This window comes from Mytilus trossulus, chromosome 1, assembly GCF_036588685.1.
Source record: "Mytilus trossulus isolate FHL-02 chromosome 1, PNRI_Mtr1.1.1.hap1, whole genome shotgun sequence".
NCBI classification, from domain to species: domain Eukaryota; kingdom Metazoa; phylum Mollusca; class Bivalvia; order Mytilida; family Mytilidae; genus Mytilus; species Mytilus trossulus.
In genome coordinates this window covers 74,838,144-74,858,687 of record NC_086373.1, presented here as the reverse complement: position 1 = coordinate 74,858,687, position 20,544 = coordinate 74,838,144, and the positions used below count along the sequence as shown (strand labels likewise).

Here is a 20,544-nt window from a genome sequence, read left to right as displayed (position 1 = left end):
TAAATATTAAATGTGCATAGAAGAGTACATACTAAAGACCTTTCAATAAAGACAGGAACAGTTATATTGTCAAAGATGTGTTATGCAAAAATAACACCTCCTCCCCAAAACACACAAACACACACACAACCACCACCATTCCAACCCCAACCAGCCCACAATCCCCTACTTCTCAAAATTGGTTTTTGTAAATGCTTGATTTAATCGGAACATAATTTTTTCAAGTTTAAAATGCTTAAATTCCACCACTTTCGGAAATTTCTTCTCAGGTAATGTATAATGATTTTTTAAATAATACATTATAATATAAGATCATAACAGAACGACAGGAATACAAACAACTAAACATCATTTACTGCCAAAGCAATTAAGTCATGAGTGTCTTTCTAACAGTTCGTTATCCTGAAAATTTCTTAGTGAGGTTTTTCAATTGCAATCGCATCCCAGAGTTTAATAAATAGCACATATTAAACAATTTAAATATAATGTCACTTATTTTAAATCACCATAATTAATCTGAAAAATGACTTAAAGCATGCTTCATCAAAGTACTGAAGATGATCTCTTCACATACTGATTTCAATATGGCGTTTTTTAGTGGAAGGGTAACGAAAGGGTAATAAAAAACCTTTTTGAGAAGACATTGGGGATTCAAAGTTTTTACTGAATAACATGTAACAGGATTATCTTAGTTGACAATATAGACACTTTGGGACTATTTTCCAACGATAAATTACAAACATTTTTTAATCTTTAAGAAATTACATTTGCGTACTGGGTTTCTCAACGTCACTGTAATTCTATGATTATAAGAACTAAAAATTAATTTAACTATATTGCTAACAAAAAAAAACGAAACAATTTATAACACAATCTTACGTCACCTATTTTGTCTCAAAACTTTAGCATTGCAATATTATTCAATTCTATTTTATTTATTCTCTTTGTTCCAACATACAGTTGTCCATCATTATACAAATATCAGTTTCATGATAAGATCCTTATGATGTAACCACAATCCCGTTCCCTTATCACCATTCTGACTACCGAATTAGACGTATTACCGGGTTTGTACAACCATAACCTACACGACAGGTGCCACAAATGGAGCAGGATCTTCTTCTTCGCGGCACTTTGAATCACCCCAATTTTTGTGAGGTAAATTTTATATTAGTCACTAATATTTGGAAACTTTATCCCTAATTTACAAGTTGTTTAATATTTGTTATTTTAAACAAATATCCAATTAAAATTTCAGAAATATATCAATACTACATGTACATTTTGCCTTCAGTAATATTGTAACATGTGAACAGAATTCGTTCATCATTAGGGACTTTCCGGGTTCAGTATTTTTGTGATTTAACTTTTCCCAATACTAGTGTTTATTTTCTGATATCACTGTTTGTGCGTGTAATGTCCCACCACAAATAGGATATCGGTTCAGTGGAATATATGTTAACATTTTTTTTAAATTGTCCTAAAATGACATAAGGATAGTTTAAAGTGATATCTGAGACAAATTTAGTTCACATATACACTTTACTTGTAAGTTTGGGTTTTTTTTTATTGTAGATTCAAATGTTTCTCGGAACTAAAGGGTATCTGAGATCCAGCCTCAAAAGTGAATACGAAGGGTCTTGTATTTGCTTTTTGTTACGTTTAATTTCCCTAAAAAACTAACCATTTGTAGTACTATATCAGTCTGTTATTCTATAATTCTAAATGAATTTTTTTCTATTTGAGTTTAAAATTGGCGCAAGAGCAAGATTTATTCAAAAGTACATAATGAACATATATTTTCTGTTTTTTTTTATCTAGGCCTCCGATATTTAGCATATGGATGTATCATTATGATGTTAAGTGTCTTTTGTAACGGGGACTCCCAAATTTGAAATTTTACAAATCAAGTACTGTAAAAAAAAAACCAGTTACCTAAATATGCAATAATTTTGAAATAAAGAAGTAGTACTAAATATTAAAAGTACATCTCTAGTACTACAGTTTTGTTGTACAGAAATAGTACCTATGCAAAAAGAGCAGTGTAGTTTGTATCAGGACGAAGTGAACTCAAATAAGATAATAAAATAAAAAAAGGAGTAATCGTTTTCATTTTTACGATACAAGCTGATGAAATTCACGGCAAAAACAATACAAAGGAAACGTACGGAAAATCTTTAAATCGACAGACATTTTTACATTGTCAAGATTTTCTATTTTTTGGTCCATAGATTTAAAAAAAATATATATATAAACGATTTAAAAATGACAAATCCATTGATGCTAAGAAATAAAGCTTCTGAAATTTAAATACGGATTAAATAGAGGTGAGTGAGATCCTTATACAAGTATAATCAAGTACGTGAAAGGTATAGTTTGATAGTTTTTCTGCAGAGGTAATGAAAATTAGGGAAACAATTGGTTTTGTTAGATTAAAACATATTAGTCTTGAAAATGCTATCAAAATGTAAGAGCCTTAACTTATTTTACCTCTCAATTCACCAAATGTAAAATGGCAGTTGTTAGTATCACATTATTATCTGGCTTCTTAAAAATACCTAATTCAGTCAGAATCTTAAATTGAGACTTGAAAAGAATAAATTACTCCGAATTGCATAAAACTTCTTTGGAAAGATACACAGACGCACAATAAAAGAAACAAAATCGATTTAACTACCCAATTAGAATTTGATAATAAAAAAAAAACACACGTTCTTTTTGTATCATACATGTGTAGTTTCAATTTAAACATGGTTCTAAATTCCGATTTAGATTTCCCAAAACATTACGGACGGAATAATAGAGGGGCAAGGGAGGATCCAAGAACAGCGAAACAGCAAATTGATTTGGCTTAAAACAGATAACAAAAGATTGATCCAGGACCAGTCCAGTATATCTTATTTAGTTCATTGCAATAAATTCCATTATCTATAACATATATTTCTAGAATGGGTTTACTCAATGTGTGGTAATAATTTTTTGTTATCCTTGGGTCACTATATTTTGTAGATGATCTTTTTTTTTGGTTAAGAAGGTCTATAGAAAAATATAAATAGATTTAGTAGTTTCTGTGAAATTGGCAACTTACTGTTCATATACTGTAAATTAAGAAATTATTGCGTGCATTTATCATTGCAATTTTGTAATTTTGAACTGAAATGCGATTTTAATTTTTGCGATTTTGAAAAAAAATCTGTTTAATTCATATCAGAATAACAGATAATAGTTATCAAACATGTCAATGGTACCAGGCTTTTAATTGTATACGCCAGCCGCGCGTTTCGTCTACATAAGACTCATCAAGGACGCTCAGTTAAAAATAGTTACAGGTACAAAGTTAAAGAGCATTGAGGACCCGAAAATTCCAAGAAGTTGTATCAAATACGTATAATGTAATCCTTGGACAAGAAAATCTCTATATTTCGAAACGTTCATACTTTTGTAAACAGGAATTTCATTAAAATGACCATACAATGGATATTCATGTCAACACAGAAGTGCTGCAGACAAGAAATAATTTAAATTATCCAGCATAACAGGCAAACCCCTTTCCCCCTCTAAAAGACATCAATTTATTTTCCGACAGTTTGTTTAGTTGTTGTATTTTTTTCTCGACTTGGACATGATGCATAAGTTGGAAATTTCTAGATTAAAGAGGACTATTTGAGGAAGAAAAAACGATGGTCATCATATGCTTCCGAAAATGCACTAGTTGTTGAGTATTCTTTGGTATCTTCTTACTTTTTTATATGAATACAAGTTATGTCCTTTTTCAATTGAATAATAAACGAACATCGTGAATAGGCTCTCAATATCATACGATCAGAGTTACTCCGCTTTGAAAACAGGTATTTGACATGCATATACCACTAGTATTTGTAACTTAATATCACTTTCCGTTAGGAAATATAAATGAAGCTTTCGTAAACATCATAGAAAACTACAAAGCAATTCGAAATGTAGGGAGCTATTTCCGAAATCACCATTGGTGGCGTTAAGTAGACAGCGGAACTTAAGGACATACTGACAAGCTCGGGAGTGAAAGCTTAGTACAACATGAAGGATTGGGTCAGGACCCCCGAATAGGAGCCACCCTTTATGTGAGCCACGAAATATTGTAGAGTTTTTCCTATTGTGTACTGCAGAAACACGATCTGTTTGGTTCTTGAGAATAGGCAAACGTGTTTGTTATGTACTTTCAGATATTCAACAAAAACCTCTTCATAATCAAGGAAAAAAATCTTTGTTAAAAAGAAAACCTCATTGTTAAAAAGAAAACCTCATCATAAAAAGAAAACCCTCATCATAAAAAGAAAACCCTCATCATAATAAAGACAAACCTAGCCACAATAGAGAAGAATCTTATCAAAATAGAGAAAAAGATCATCATAATAGAGAAAGCCTCATGATAATAATGAAACACTTCATCATAATAAAGAAATACCTCATCATAATAAAGAAGGAAGTACTATAAAGCAGTTACGGCGTTCAATACATTTTACTATTTACTCAAATGGTTGTTTGGTAAATATGAATACAAAATTAATTGTTGTTACTCATTTAAAGCCTTCTCCTCTCACTACGAAGTTAAGTATGATAATTATGCCTGCTGTAGATGTGATAATATGATGAACTTGTTAATTTTCTTCTTGATAATATTTATTCACGTCTATGGTAAAAACCTTTATCGACAAATTGTAGGTATTCTTATCGGCATCAACTAAAATTTACAACAACGGGAACGAGTGTTTATTACCTATTGTTTATTTTCAATATTTGGACGGTCATGTCCCTTTGGCACCATATAACGGCGTTCATATCTTACAACTCATTCGCTTTGCCTGTGTTTGATGTTACGTTTTACTTTTCAATGAACAAAATCTATATGAATAAGATGATGTGGTATAAGTGCCAATGAAATAACTCCTTCAAAGTGTCAGAATTCGTAAAAGTAAACCATCATAGGTTATAGTACATTCTTTAACAAATACCCTTGGCTAACACCGAACAACAAGCTATAAAGGGCCCAAAACATGACCAATTGTATAGCATTCAAACGGGAAAACCAACGGACTAATCTATAAAAAGAAATATAACTTAAGTTAACATAGTGATCAATATATTCTTGAAAAATGACCTACACTAGAAACAATAGACAGGCAAGAGAATTAGTTTAAAGTCTACTTTCGGGTATAATTGTTAATGTTTTATACATTTTGTCATAGATGAAAGTTTCCTCATTGGCACTAAACTATATTTTGATATTTATAACTTTACGTTTAAACATCATTTATATGGTATTACACCAAGTAAAGGTTATCAACAAAATTTGGGTGTTTCAAAGCACCATTATTTTTCTAAATGTATTCAATAGAATATTTTAGAAACCTGAGGTTACATGTTTACTTAAGCTTGTACAACGGTTAAAACGGAGGTGAAAATCAAAATGGTTAACTTCAATTGATGGCTATGTTCTTGTATGCAATTAATGTATTTTAAATGTAATACTGGACAGGATAAAACTTCACTCATGTCAATTGAAATTTGAAACAAAGATCAATTTTGCATATTTGTTTTTAAAATTTACGAGATTACTAGGGGTAACTCAATTGATGTTATTACACTTCATATATAACAAAAGAAGATGTGGTATGATTGTCAATTAGACCAAATGACACAAAAATTAACAATTATGGGTCATCGTAAGGCCTACTACAATAAGCAAAGCCCATACGGTATAGTCAGCTATAAAAGGCCACGAAATGGCAATGTAAGACATTTCAAACAGTAAACCTACGGCCTAGATTATGTACAAAAAAATTACCATAAAAAAATATGAACAAATAAACAAAAACAATAACCACTGAATTGCAGACTCCTGGCGGCTTGGGACAGGCACATGTATACATATTGTGGAGGGATCAAACACGTTAGCAGGATCCAAACCCTCTTCTTACTTTGGACAGTTGTATAACAGTACAACATAAGAACGAACTATTAAAATTAGTTGTAAAAACTTAAATTCATCAGATTGATACAAAAACAAATACAACAAAGACTGGGAGTGGCCGGGTACTAGTTTATTCTAACAACAAAAATACAAGAAGAACCGATATGAGAGTACTCGCAATTACTGACAGCTACGTACATCAAATTAAAAAAAATCTTCTAAAACTTTATTATCAATAAAGTCACATGCAACATCTAATTGATTTAGCGTAAAGACGTAATAAATAGTCAGTCTTGTGCAATGCCATAGAAACATGTATCGACAAAGTGTAGATCACCATCCAAAAAGGGAAGATCGACAATAAATAAAAAATAAATCGTCCCTTATGTCGTAAATATTGATGTGGAATTTCCTGTTCAAAACCGAAATATAGAAATATAGGAAAGGACAGTTATTACTGTTTTTGAATTTTATTTATGTATAGTAAGTTCCTTTGGGTAAACAGCTTTATCGTCAATTTGTAGATCCACGAATGTGTATATGTATATAACAATAATATTTAATTCAGTTTGCTTTTGATTAACAGATAACAAAATCAATACGAATACTTTTCAGTTTAGTCTTTATTTCAAAAACACATAATAAAAAAAAACTATAGAAAAGATTTCATAAAATTCTTCCGCTGTCTTTATCCCCTTTGTGGTATATATAAAGTGGATAGTTTTCATCGTAGATCTGTGTCGGTAGACTGTTTCCATCTAAAATGAAATAAATTATTTTAAATTTTCATAAGAGTTTCAAGTGCAAAGCTCTGTTATCAACTATTTCTTCTCAAGCGCTTCATAAAAACGAACAAGAAGACTTGAATAGGTTAAATGCTAGAGATAATCGACATGTTTTAACCCTGCCGCATTTTTTATGTGTGTGTCAAGTGGTTTGGTTCATGTCTGGTATATTTGTTTTTTTCTTAATATGCTAAAGTGTAAATTAGGCTGATATTTTGATAAATTTATAATTTCACATTTTTCATGTCGGGGTTTATGTATGCAACTTTTTACGGTATGGATTTTTAACATGGTTTAAGACTGTACGGTTGCTTTTAATTATTTACAGTCACTTTATTTGATATTTGCTAGATAATTGTCTCATTGCCTATCATACCGCATCTCTTAATTTTATAAGCTATAAGTTTTATGGCGTAAACTTCTTCTGATGTGTAGATCATAATGATGATAAATTAAACAATTTATCAGTAGCAAAACACTACCTATAATAAAATTGAGAATGGAAATGGGGAATGTGTCAAAGAGACAACAACCCGACCAAATAAAAAACAACAACAGAAGGTCACCAACAGGTCTTCAATGTAGCGAGAAATTCCCGCACCCGGAGGCGTCTTGATTGCTAATTGGTGTGGTTTATATGTGTTTCTCGTTTTTATTTTTCACATAGATATATTATATCGCATATTTTAGTTTGATTTGTTTCAAAATAGTAATTTTAGAGTCTTTTAAAGGTTACTGTTCGTTGAGAGGCATGACTCCGAGATGAAAGCCGTACGTTAACCTGTAATTGATAACTTTTTATACATTGTGACTTGGACGGAGAGTTGTCTCAATAACACCAATACAACATTTTATTTATATGATCGGAGGTATAGTATAATCAACAACTTACCATCAAAAACACAATGACGAATGGATCAACACTTTTGTCTACCAACCATTTCCACCATCGCCGCCTCGTCCACCTCGACCGCTTCCAAATCCAAATTGTTGATTGTCTACATATTGTCTTCCACCTCTAAACGGCCTTCTTCCTCCAGGTCTGTATGAATCGGTAAAAAATGTGTCCTGTCCACCACCATCTCCTCCTCTGCCTCCCCAACTTCCTCCACTACCGCCACCTCCTCCGCCGCCACCTGCACAAACAATTATGTCCACCAAAACGACCAATACTACTAATGTGATAAGTTGGTATTTCATTGTGATCTGCAATAAGATAATGAAAAGGCATTATAAGAAATGGCAGAATGAAGGTTGAGTTCAGTGGTATTATTAGCTTCAATGTGGTCACCAGTACCATTAACGGATCTTGTGAAAGCAAAACAATTTTGAATATTGCATACTGTGGATTCATTAATATTCGTTTGAAACCAATTTTCGTGGGAACTAGAGGAGCACGAATTTAAATATTAAACGAATAAGAATTTTCTAAGGGAATGTATGCAATTTCTTCCAAAACCACGAATTTGAATATCCACCAATTTGCAAGTTTTCCACAATCCACGATAATTGGTACCCAAGAAAATAAATGAATCCACAGTATTAAATTGTTAAATTCAATGACCTTTAGATACATATAGGAAGATGTGGTATGAGTACCAATGAGACAACTCTCCATCAAAATAACAATTTATTAAAGTAAATCATTCTCGGTCGATGTACGGCCTTCAACACGGAGCCTTGGCTCACACCGAACAATAAGCTATATAGGGTCCAAAATTACTAGTTCAAATCATCTAAAGCTGTCTAAAGTACACAAAAATCATTCCTTTCTCATATAGCGTATCTGAGGGGAATAGTTGTTCCTGATATGTTTTTTAAATGAGTTTACCCACTTTAACTATAAAAACAAACACGTATTTAAAAACAAAACTAATAATATCAATAATATCAATATTCTCAATATTACTCATACCGCACATGTATGCATTGCTTTTTTTTATTAGTGGCTACTTTGATTGATAACCTTTTTACCTTATTTTGGGATGAAAGAACTGCTTATATATAAGTAGTATTCAATTATTTCGATAGGTTACCAAAACAGTTGATGGTTCTGTAGAATCATAGTCTTAAACGTCTTTTAATTATATGTTTTACCGAACTTTCTTAATTCTAAAAGTGTGAAATGAAAAATAGAATGTTAAATTAAATAAATGAAGTGATTTTTTTATGAATAATTGAAGGTATCGAAATACTAACTCATGTGCACATAGATATCATTCTTATTAAATTTCGTTAATGTTTCTCATTTAGTATGTGTTTAATTAAATATTATATATAGATGAACAATTTGTATCCCACTGTCCGCTGTCAGAGTATTATGTGAAATCAAATCAATGCATATGCAAATGTTTTATATCTTATATATAAAAATTAGACAATGTGGTATGATTGTCAATGAGACAATTCTCTACCAAGAGATTAAATAACATGTAAATACATGTAAATACAATTCTAAATAATGGAATGTAAAGACAGAACTCTCTCAGACAAAAGACCCTAAATAATAATATAAGGGCATACACCACAGACACGAGTATGCTTATCATGTTGTACATGATACGTTTGCTTTATATAAACATGCACGTATGTACATAATTGTTAAATTATATTACGTAGTTACTGCGGCTAAACTGTATTTTGAAATAAACAACTCTTTCTTAAATATATTCTTACCTGAACTGTTAGGTCTTTATTCAAATATACCTGGCTTTCACTTGATATTTTTCTTTTATAGTATCCCAACTTCCTCTTTGTTATGATTGACGGAAGGATTTGTTCATCAATTTGTTACCTTTTATGTTTATTTAACATAAATAATTCTATATGACATGGAAATATTTATCCCAATATAACATAGCTTAATGTTTATAAGGTTAAGAATAAATGGAGGTCAATGTAAAAACCACCGCGTTTATTTCTTAGATTTGTTTTACAAAATCCCCCAAATAAAATATGACGTTGGCCATACCTTCATCGTAAACGTAACAACCTTCATGTGCACTACTTTGACCATACTGGCCCTTCTTATATTTTGCATAGTTTTGTTTAACATTAAATAGATTTACGAAATTTACATAGGGGTTCTCTTGTCAAAGATGTTTCGGACGAAAATACCCCCAGAGCTTTTGGTGTTTTCTTCATTACAAAATGGCTCATTTTCTAGTTTTCGAACAATAACTCAAAATTATTTTTCACCAATTTGCAAGAAACTTGTTGACATATATTGACATGAGCTCCCATTCGATTTTTATAAATTTCATATTTAACGTTCCCTGTTATGAGGTTTTGTTCATTAAAAAAGAGAAGATTTTCCAGTTTCACAACAATTATTCATTAAATTTTGGCAAATAATTTATATCGTATGGCGTAATCTCCTTTTCGATTTTTTAATCGTTTAAGTTTTCACATTTAGTTGTTCTGGGCATATATTTCTTTGAAGATAACCTCCCTTTAGTTATTTTTTAAATTAGTTTCGGATATGATATTGTGCAGTTATTGAACTGTATTTTTGAAAACATGACGGGTGTTTTATGCGCTCATAGCATAGCTGGGTTCTTTTAAGTTTGTATTGCCTCAAATGCACCTTTTTCCAAAATTTCATCTCAGGTTTTGTATAGTAATTTTCTCAATACCGCAATATCGACAACTTTTTCTCATTTTCACATGGCTTTATCTTAACGGGATTATGGGTAATTGGAGGTCAATGTCAAAACTACACGGTTTATTTCTTTTCATGTTTTTTTTTTACAAAATCCCCTAAATAAGATTCTGGCGTATTTTATACCTCTAGCATAAATGTTACGACCTTGGTGTATATTAAGATTAGTTTCTTGTACTTATATTTGACTTTGGTTCATCGAACTCGTTTGTTTTACTTTATAAATTTCGGTTTCAGAACCACCAGTGCATAACTTGATAAATTATTCTTCATCATCGTTACCATTATAATTTATTCATATGGAACTCCACAGCTATCTTATGTCGAAATTTTATATGACGCTATGTTGTTTTTTTATTACTTAATGACGTTTTGTCTTTGCATACTATGGTTTTGATATTAAGTAATGATGTTATGAAATATATAGATTATAGCATGGCATTTTTCATATCAGACCCCGAACAGCCCGACAGGGTCGGCAGACAGTTCTTAAAAAGGACAAGAACTTTTTTCATCTTTTATAAAATTCATTTATTTTTTATTTGTTTAGCATTTTCAAAAATATATTTTCCTGTTTCCTAAAATGTTCCACTGGCATGCGATTATAACCAAAATCAAATGCGGAAGCAGTTAAAATATATAGACTGCAATTTATAACGAAACTTATATCTGGAGCTTAGACAATTTTTCACATTTAATGATCAACTATATTTAAAATTATTTTTTATCAAGGAGTACCGTTATACTATTATTTTCTCGAAGTATATGATTAAACTGAACATGTAAGTCAATACCTAAAGGGACACTAGCTGTCAAATTCACATTCACCGATTTTAATCAAATTCTCATATTTGATTTATAACAATTTATAACATCTATCTATCCAATTACTAAAAGTTTAAAATAAGAAAATATACAGGACTCGAGCAAGTGAATAATTAATAATAAATGTTTTTAGCTTATTTTGACAAAATTGAACAATACTGACTGCTAAAAGCGAATTATTATTTCACTTTTTGCATACATTAAAGATTGACCACAAACATAAGATATTCGATTTTTTTATATGTCTCGTAGCTAGTGCCCCTTTAATTATATAACGATTTTACACGATACGGTTTCTTATCAGCTGAATATTGCTTTGTCATTATTTGATATGTTTTTTTTTTAAATTGTCATTACTCGATACGATAACACCATTATCAAATGCGGTTGTGTTATTAGGTAATGTAGTTTTAACATTACCTTATGTATATTATACTTAATGTAACGTAGTTGTTTCATTAACATATGTGATTTAATTATTTTGGAATGATGATTTTCCGACTTTTTATATGGTTTTAACATAAATTAAATATGGATATGTTTGTTTCAGTATTTGATGTGATCCTGTTAATATTTGCTGTGGTTATCAAATTATTTAATGAGGTAAATCCACGTGACCCTTTTGAAAAACAAGTTCTATTTCGAAATATACTATACGTCCGTATGTAATAAATGGTGTGAATAACCTAGTTTTATAGCTATCTTTACCTCTAATTTCTGTGACATTCGAAGAGAATTTGATCATCAATATATGTGCGAAACAAGCAGGTTTAATAGTTAAAAATGTCAAGATTTGGTAACAGTAGTCAACATTGCAATATGCCAGCCGGAGCTTTGACTAGCCGTTAAACCATGAACAACCCATTATTAATCTTAAAATATACTTTTTGCAAGTCAGGGATATGGCAACTGTTATCGAATAGTCTATGTGGACTCATCGTAGACATCAGGACAATGTTGGCGTTTGTTTTATAGCAGTTCAGTGTTTCTATTGTTCCGGTATTTTGCTCTCTTATAGTTAAATATTTTGCCTAGTTTTGATTTATTTCATTTTACTAGTGAACATGAAACTTATCAATTTACTAGTGTATATATCTTAGTAAAACAATGCATCCGGTTAAAGGCTGATTGTTGTTCTTTTAAGGCATTTGGTTAACTTTTATTGTTAGATGCTGTTGCTTTAAAGTTAACCCCTTCATGCACATCTACTTTTGACATGTTATAAATAAAATGACTTTATTATTATTATAGATAAATTGTTCAATGAGTTTAGAGACGCTTGTTTGTGAGCTTGAATAAATCTTCGTCGCACATGCGAGACATATAAGATGTTATTTTACTGTATGCTTCATGTGGTTATTGTGAAAATGGTTGACTGGTGCTACATTCAATGATGCAATGTTTCCACAAAAAGAATTAAATCAAGTCAATAATATACAAACTTGAATTGATTAAACAATGTAAGTATATAGTAATAGCATATAAACAGCATAGCCCTGCCTTTTAGTTGGTGAATTGGACTTGCCTTTGTTAATTCCCACCTGATTCAGCAAGAACCCATGATTTCTCAGCCCATCTGTGTGCATTTTCTGAAATGTATTACTTCAAGAAGCGTCTTCCTTTAACAGCAATCATTCTTACATCTTTAAACATTTTACGGCAATTTTTAATAAATTACATGCATTGTGAAGTTACATACCGTAAATTTATTGACGCAAAAATGAGTCAAATTATTGTATGATTAGATATCAAACAAATCCTGTAGAAATTTGTTGAAAATATCTATGAATTATTGGCAACAAGATGCATAATATCTAGTTTACCCTCTCAATACTGACAAATCATTGTCATGGCAATGCAAAGCCTCAACTTTCAAGGAAATCTGCTTCTTGACATAAAGTTTGGAAAATTTCAAATGTATGACAAAACATTTCCATTTCCGTTTGACCAAATAATGTGTAGAAAATATTTTTTTCAATGCCCATTGACATCCAAATCAAACTTATTTTCTGCTTAAAAACTACTTTTTTTAACTGTTTCTTCTTGACTGCGGAGTTTCTTAATCGATTGATTATAATTCTAGCTCTTCGGTTATCTAGCCCTTTCCCTTCAAATTGAGAACTAACCAATAGCCTTATTCATCCAATGATAAACTATTACTAATATATGCCACGACAAAGTAGATTCAAAAAGTGTGCCTTAATTATGACTATGTCAAATGTTTAATGTCAATGTTGTCATTTGAGACACATTGCATTAATTCACATAAAAACAGCAATCATATCCGGACTAAACAGCTTCTGTATACTGTTGTTTTGTAAAGCTAACTTATAACCATGTCCAGTATTTGATAATAATGATGTGATGTTTTATGATAATGTTGTCGTTTAAGGTAGCACAATACAAAGATTATTTTTTCAACTTTAAACTGATCAAATTCATTTCATCCTTCTTTATATTTTATAAATGAGGTACCAAAAGAAAGAAGATTAATCTTTCAAATTTTGATAATTTCATTATGACATAATTATTACATAATTTTAAATTGATATGTAATTAGTTACTATATTGTGATGTCCACACTTGAATGCACACAGCTTGACCTACAACACCGTTAAACGCAATTGAAGTGTGTGATATCTTATGACTTGATGTTGCAAACTTCATCGAAGATTTATGAGAACATAAAATAATAATGGACAAATCTGAGACACTGCTTTGGAGGTCAAACTGTGTGTGCGAGAATCTATAAAATATTTTGGTCTGCTATAAATAACATAGAAGCTAAATTCATTCAAGTATGGACATCACAATAAAGCAACTTATTACATAACAATTAAATATGTAACAAGTTTGTCATAATGAAAGTATCACAATTTGAAAGATTAATCCTTTTTCTTTCTTTTGGTATCTCATTTATAAAATTTGAAGAAGGATGAGTGGAATTACATCAGTTTAAAGATGTCTGATATGGGATGACCAATCTTTGTAATGTGCTACCTTAAGAACATATTTTACATAACTATCTTAGCCTCCTTAAATTAGCATAGCATTTAATTGTTTGTTCGTTTTTGTTTTGTTATCCGGCCGTTTTTCCCTAGACACAAATATATTTTAAAGGTTCCAAATTCTGTCGTTTCGCTTTATCAATTATATACATTGGGATCATTGCAAGTCCAATTAATCAACCTCCAAAAGTTTAAAGACACCCAGATTATTTATTTGAATCACTCGCCAAGATACGATAAACATTCTGTTATAAGTTGAAAATTAAGCAAAAATACATTTTGTTGTAAAATATAAATTATAGTATACTATAGTGGAATCTTGCCTGCGAATAATAGGAATCTGATGTACAGTTGTTGTCGTTTGTTTATGAAGTTTATATGTGTTACTCGTTTCTCGTTTTTTAATTAGATTAAACTGTTGGTTTTCCCGTTTGAATGGTTTTACACTTGTAATTTTTGGGGCCCTTATAGCTTGTTGTTCAATGTGAGCCAAGGCTCCGTGATGAAGGCCGTACCTTTGCCTTTAATGATTTAATTTCATAAATTGTTTTTGGAAGGAAAGTTGTCTCATTGGCACTCATACCACATCTTCATATATCTGTATACCCTGAAAAGGGTAATCTATAGAGTTGTGGGAGTAGTTAGTCGGATATATACAAATTATACATGCAGATCCATACATGATATAAATATAGAATTATATAAATATTGATAACAATAATATAAATAATGTTCTATGATATGATGTTATTTATGGAGTAATAGTAAAACATTTAAGTAATGTAGAAATACGAGGTATGAGGGCTATGTATCTTATTTGCTCATAATATACCGGGTAATTTAAAATCCTCGTAACTAAATATCTTTCTCGTCGGAAGCTATTTTTCAACTATAAAGTGGTAGGTTAACTAGAGTCTAAGCCCAACTCTTTCTGACGTTCCAAAAATTTTAGAAATCTATAGCATGCATTTTCTAATATCTATTTTTTACTTTTCCTTGTTACAATTTTGAACAACTACTAACTATTAAGTCTTTTATTTATTTGCAACCGCATGTACATTAGTATACCATGATGATTTATTTTTATCATAATAAATTTTATATATATTGTATATAATGACCCCATCAAACTGTTCGGTTATGATTCTACTGTATGCTGATACATAAAAATAAAATATATGTTTATATAGAAACTGCAAAAAATCAGAGAACACAGCTGATATCTGTAAAAACGTTCAGCGCATGAATTATCTATTCCGTTTTGTTAATTTTCCATTTTTAGATGGCACAATCTTACGGTGTTTATAGTTCACAGCTCATTTGTTGTGCCCGTGTTTCTTGTGACTTTTTTTTATTTTAACGAACGTAATTTATGTTTTACTGTTTATTTATTAATTAAGGGATTTCGTAACCATAAATTCCTTAAAACTTTTACTAATTTTAGCCGTAGATATAAAGATTTGGTTTCAAGTTTGGTTGCATCTGTAGAAATATTATTTCTAACAGAATAACACATCATCATTTTTAAGGAATTTCAGAAATGGTCCTGGTAAACTTATCGCTCCTTTAAATGAACTGAACTCATTCTAAAAGTTACAAATTTAACACTGTAAGATCATTGAATATAGTTTGTATTGTTATAAATATTGATTTTGTAGTCAGTAAAGTAAAAGCCAACTAAATATTATTAGTTTGTTACTTACCATGGATCTACAATCTGTCGATACCTGTATCTTGGCATTGCACAAGGTCATATTTTTCTCTGACTGTTTTTTTTACGTCTTTACACTAAATTCATTGGATGTTGGATGTGAAAGGATTGATAAGTTAGTCTTAAATGCATGATTTTTTATTAGTTGTTCTTGGGTTTGAACTAGCTATCTGTTACCTGTGAGTAAGCTCAGATCTGTACCTAATGTCCTTTTTGTTGTTGGGATGTACAAGACCCCGGCCATGTCCACTTGAATTTTTGTCTTTCTGATGAGTTAAGCATTTTTCAACTGATTTTTATTGTTCGTTTTTATGTTATATTGTCATACCACTGACCCAGGTGAGTGGAGGGTTATGATTCAACTAACATGTTTATCCCCGCCTCATTCCATATGTATGTGCCTGTTCAAGTCAGGAGTATGTAATTCAGTGTTTGTCATACGTGTATGTGTTACATACTTTGCTTTCGAACATAAATAAGGCCGTTATTTTCTTGTTTCAATTGTTTAACATAGTCATTTCGGAACCTTTTATAGCTGACTTTGCGGTATGGAATTTGTTCATTGTTGAAGGCCGTACCGTTATTTATAGTTGTCAATTTCTGTGACATTTTGGTCTATTGTGGAGAGTTGTCTCAATCATACCACATCTTTTTTTTTATGTCATATACTTGGTTATGAAAATATTTCTTTTGCTGCATCTTGAAAACTATAATCTTGCCAGCGAATTTGCAATTAAATTCGCCATCGAATTTTGAACATTGTTAAATCTCGCCGACCGACTGACATCATAGCGAACTAAAATTAAGATTGCAACTGACACTGATAACCAAAAATACTGAAGTCGTTATTATTGACAGCCAATATATCAACCAAATATCTAAAAGTATTGTTAAATTTTTGTATCATATGTTGTTTCGACTGGTCTTTGCATATTTTAGTTATTAATTGTAACGCATTACAATACAGACACATATTACGTTTAAGTGTACAAAAATTATACTCTAATCATCAATTGTTAAAATTTTCAAATTTTCTACATTTGAAAATGTCTGTAACAAGTCACGAATATGACAGTTGTTGTCCATTTGCTTTGTATGATGTTGCTCTTTTTTTAGGAGCTAGCATACAATCACTATTAGCTTATATTTATGTATTTATGACTGTGTATATACATATATGCGATGTGAGTTTTTGCTCATTGTTTAAAACCGTTCGGTGACCAATGGTTTTTAAGTTCAGTGGCATTTGGAATCTTGTAAATGCAGGTAAGATAATCTGTTCCTGAGTGAGTGTATGTTACTTTTTCCGCTAAATTTTATCCGTATTCGGTTTAAAGTATATTTTCCCATTCCTATCATACTGGTTGCGTTTTTTCGGCGGGCATTTCTTAGCAACGATGTGGTTTCGTAACGGAATTACAATTGATAATGGTATACATTTCCGTTTTATGTATAGAAAATTAAAAGATTTGGTTTGATAACCAACTAGACAATTCGCCACTAGAGACATTCAGTTTGTCATGCCTGATGAAAATAATGCAGATAAATCGTACAAACGCTTGATCTTTAATGAACAGAAATTTGATAAAGCAATAAGTAGAAGAAAGGAGGGAATAACGTAGCAATGTTCAATAACATATTCATAAAATATGATTAAAAGATACCAGAGAGAAGGTTAAATACATAGATTGAAAAAAAATTGACACCGCCATGGCTAAAAAATAAAAAGACAAACAGAAACATATTAGTACAGAAGACACAACATAGAAAACTGAAACTAAGCAACACGAACCCTATCACAAACTGTGGATGATCTCGGCACTCGGCATATATATATACAAAATTGTTGTCCGTTCGTTTGAGTTATTAAAATTGTTAATTGTAAAGGGACTTCTCGTTTTGGAATTTTCTTTAAAGGTCGGTATTTTTGTTGTTTTACTTTTTGATAGTTTATGTCTTTGCAATAAACGTACAATCTGATTAATTGTGTCGTTGACCACCTGTCACACTACGACCTGGCTGCCATTTCATAAAACACTCGCTTTTTCTAGGAGAATTAGTTATAGTCATATGCATTTGCTAAAATTTTGAAAGTGGATACTTACTGGTTAGCAGTCACACTAATTAGAAGAACTGACGGTCAACAGATGTTGAACTGGATTCAATTACTAAGCTCCGTTTTTGTTTCATAATCACTTTAGAGATTAAAATCAAATATCTTTTTGCCGTTTACATCAGTTGACAATTAAGCTAATACATACTGTCAAAGGGCAAACAAGAAAAGATCTATTTGATCAAAGTCTTTAATTGAAAATACATAGATTAAAAAACATGTCACAGCATTTCTTTTTTTTTTAATACTTCCGCTGTCTTGATCACTAATGTGGTCTATGAATAGTGGATGATTTTCATTATAAAGCTGTGTCGGTGGATCGTTCCATCTGAAAAGAAATTATTGTTTTTCAATTTGTATTTGTGCTTTCATGTGTAAAACAGTATTTTCAAATATTTTCTTATCTGCATGTCCCAAGTAAGGAGCCTGTATTCGACATGCTTAACCCCGCAACATTCTTGTGTATGTCCCATTCCTGGAGCATGTAGTCCAATGGTTGCCGGTGGTCCATGTCTATCATATTTGTTTTTGTAAATATTCTGTATAACCTAAGCCGTAAGTTTTCTCTATTGAGTTGTTTCTTAATGTTTACGTCGGGATATCTTGTACCCGATGATAATGAGGTATGGGGTTTTGAAATTGCTAAATGCGATAAGGTTGCCTTTAATTTAGCTCGTCGACTGCATTTGAACTGTGCTGTGGAAATTATATCATTACCAATCATACTGCATCTCCTTATTTTTAGAAATATCACTTTTTTGACGTTTACTTTTTAACTGTATAGAGAAATTGATAATGTGTAGCTAAACACCGCCCATTAATGCAGTAGATGACTGATCAGATATATAGTGCTATCAACAACTTACCATAATGACACTGACGGTGGGATCAAAACTTTTTGTCTACCATCTATGACGACCTCCAAATTTTTGACCGCCTCCAAATATTGTACCACCGCCCCACTTTCTTCCATTGCCCCAATGATTTCCGCCTCCTCGTCTATGACCTCCCCCTGAATTGATAATGATAGTGTCCTGTTTTCCTCCGCCGCCGCCACCTCCTCCGCCACCCCCACTTCCTCCTCCTCCGCCTCCTCCACCGCCACCACTGCCTCCTCCTCCTCCGCCGCCTCCAACTCCGCCGCCTCCACCTCCACCGCCTCCGCCACCGCCTCCACCCCCAGAACAAATAATTATGTCCACCAGAACTATCAATACTACTAACGTAATAAGTTGATATTTCATTGTGATCTGCAGTAAAGAACAAAAATGCATTACAAGAAAGTGTTCATTTCAGTGTTTCATTGTTTCAATGAATATGTCTCAAGTACCATAAACTGATCTTGTGAAAACAGAAAAACTTTAAACTTAACACATTGAATTTTTTTTTCGGTGATTTTTATTTAGCATTTTATTATTATTAATTCTTAAATTGACAATTTCAAAATCTTTGATATACATTTGTTTTTAAATAATATATAATTTATATATTTTTTCCCAATTTAACTGTAAAAGCTCTTTTTGTTACAATGATTTGTATGTTTAGGGATTATGCATGATCCTGATTTTTCAAGGACTTTGTATTATCCCTAAATTCATTTATCAGTGAATATATACACTCTCTGAAAATAACCAGTGCTTTATATAATCATTCAAAGTTGTAATATTTTTTTTTATCTGAATTCCCTGATATTATGTAAGGAAATATCGAAGATTAAATCATAAAAGGGAATTGAATGAAACTAAATCAGATATAACAAACTAAGTTGTCTAATTGATAATCAAACCACATCTTCTTTTTTATAATTATTTAATTAATTCTTACTCTTTTTAATGCTGTCAAAATCAACAATTGTATTCCCAATTTATTTATCAATTGTAAGGGGAACTAATTTCCGGTGATATTATATTTAACTAAAACTCTGAAAAAACTCTAGTTTAATTGTATGCTTACCTGATCTGCTAGGCCTATATTTAAATATACTTCACTCTCACTTCATTTTCCTCTTTTATACTATGCCCCATGATTTACGGAAGGATAGTCTCATCAACTTTTGACTTTTCAGGTAGATATTAAGAACATAAATTATTATATGGGACTTGACATATTTATCTCAATTTAACATAGCTTAATGTCAATAGGGTTAAGGATAAATGGAGGTGAATGAAATGACCTCTTTGTTTATTTTATTTATTATTTTTTCACAAAATCCCCCAAATAAAAATCCGACGTATTTAATACATACAGCGTAAATGTTACGACCTTGGTGTATATTCAGACTAGTTGTAGTTTCTCGTACTTATATTTGACGCTGGTTCATCGAACTTGAATTTCAATAAAATTAAAACGGTTGTGTTAATGACGAATTGAGATTTGAGAACGTTCAGTGCATAACAACTGTTTATTCATTGTACACCATTGCTACCAAAATGATTTCTTTATGTTTCAAAAAGTTTGTGTTTTTGTTTAAAATTGTAAGCACCTTTAAAAG

The 20,544-nt window shown here is 31.2% G+C and overlaps 2 long non-coding RNA genes across 2 annotated transcripts; both read right to left on the bottom strand.

Moving 5' to 3' along the window:
* Window positions 1–6,422: 6,422 nt before the first annotated feature.
* Window positions 6,423–9,433, bottom strand: LOC134710045 (uncharacterized). Its single transcript, XR_010106086.1, has 3 exons — window positions 9,412–9,433; window positions 7,628–7,941; window positions 6,423–6,708 (listed from the first exon to the last, which is right to left on the bottom strand). It is a non-coding gene; the product is annotated as an uncharacterized LOC134710045 (long non-coding RNA).
* Window positions 9,434–18,227: 8,794 nt separating this feature from the next.
* Window positions 18,228–19,108, bottom strand: LOC134710026 (uncharacterized). Its single transcript, XR_010106083.1, has 2 exons — window positions 18,920–19,108; window positions 18,228–18,381 (listed from the first exon to the last, which is right to left on the bottom strand). It is a non-coding gene; the product is annotated as an uncharacterized LOC134710026 (long non-coding RNA).
* Between the last annotated feature and the right edge of the window lie 1,436 nt (window positions 19,109–20,544).